Raw genomic sequence first — 1642 nt, forward strand, 5'->3', positions numbered from 1 at the left:
AGGTGTGTGTGTCTGTAATTATCTCACAGTGGAGTCAACATCACTGTCAAGCTGCAATTATTGCTGCAATTCATAATCCAGCCTGTCATTTTCTCCGGATAAATGTTCTGGAGATGTAACTGAACAATGTCACAGACCAGAACATCCATCCATTTTCTACCACTTTTATCCTCCACAGGATTGTCCAATTTTCCTAATCCCCGTCATGCATGTTTTTGGACTGTGGGAGGAACCCGGAGAATCAACGAGAAAACCCACGCACACACGGGGAGAACATGCAAACTCCATGCAGAAAGACCCTTCTTGCTGCAAAGGCAAGAGCGCTAACCACTACAGACCAGAACAATATCTACATAATGACCAGTGTCGACGCTGTCATTAATGAAAATTAAGCCTCAACGGCTGAAACACATTGACATGTTTTAACTGGCAAAATGATTTCATTACCGCGAAATATCAAAGGCTTTTTATTGTCTAAATTGTTTAATGCACAGAATATGAGTGACAAGGTTGTAAAATACTGATAATGTCATAGTGACTGCCAAGAAGAATGGCATTTATAATTTTAAAATGTGAAAATCTGACGTTAAATTCAACTTTCTTAATATTGAATTTCATACACACTTGGCATTAGCAGCCTAATGTCAGGCCTAACAGTTGAAATATCCACAATATACAAATATAAATGTAGAATACAATGTAAACAACAGAAGTACTCCTCATTTATAAATTACCCCATGTAGTCATATCCATGTCAGTTGAGGAATAGTTTGTCAATTTAGTACGAATTCAATATTAAAACTAAGTAAAAGCTCAAAGGATGAAATAGCAGCAGCTTTATCACTTGAATGAGTAATCAACTATGTTGTGATGAATCCGTAACTTATTATGTGGTCAAATAGCAGCTCTACATGTGTTAGTGTGCAACAGGTGCAACTTGAGTGAGAATAATTGGAAATCAGGGAGTTGTCTTTTTGAAGGCAGGTGGATGAAAATGACTGGTGACACCAAAGAGCTTCATGTTTTCAGAATTTAATTGTTTATAAAATGAAGACCAAACTGTATATTTCCCTTTTCTTGTTTCGGTCATTTTCACCAATGTAAGTACTACGGTCAGTGCACAGATACAACAAAACAGAGCAACATACTGTGACAGAAGTGTTTGAGTTTGCACAGGTGCTACATGGCTGAGAGTAATTGGTCATTAGTGTGCTGCATTTTGAAGGCCAGGTGAAAAAAGGGTGCAAAAATGATGCAAAACTAGGATTTAGAATGATACTGTGAGACCAGTGGAAGCATGTTGTCACCTTGTGTTACCTGAGCTTCAGGTTTCCAGAAGTTTCATGTTTTGAGGATAGAAAATGTAGTGTTTTTTTTTATCAAAAACCCATGCAAGTGTCTCTCTTCATCCTCTAAAAGAACTATTCTTCCTTTAGATGTGGTGTGAGCAATATATTTGAAATCAAGTTATTAAAAAAAATGAGCATTTTGTGCATAGTTTATTGTATTTTGCGTGTAAAATGAAGAAAACTAAGCAATTGATGTGCAGTGTGGCGCCTCCTGTCGTCAGTGTTTCCAATGAGAGCTTCTTTTTTTCACTCCCTCTCCTCTCTTACGCACACGCACTCCCCCTTTCTCTCTC

Source organism: Solea solea, chromosome 2 (genome assembly GCF_958295425.1).
Source record: "Solea solea chromosome 2, fSolSol10.1, whole genome shotgun sequence".
NCBI classification, from domain to species: Eukaryota; Metazoa; Chordata; class Actinopteri; order Pleuronectiformes; family Soleidae; genus Solea; species Solea solea.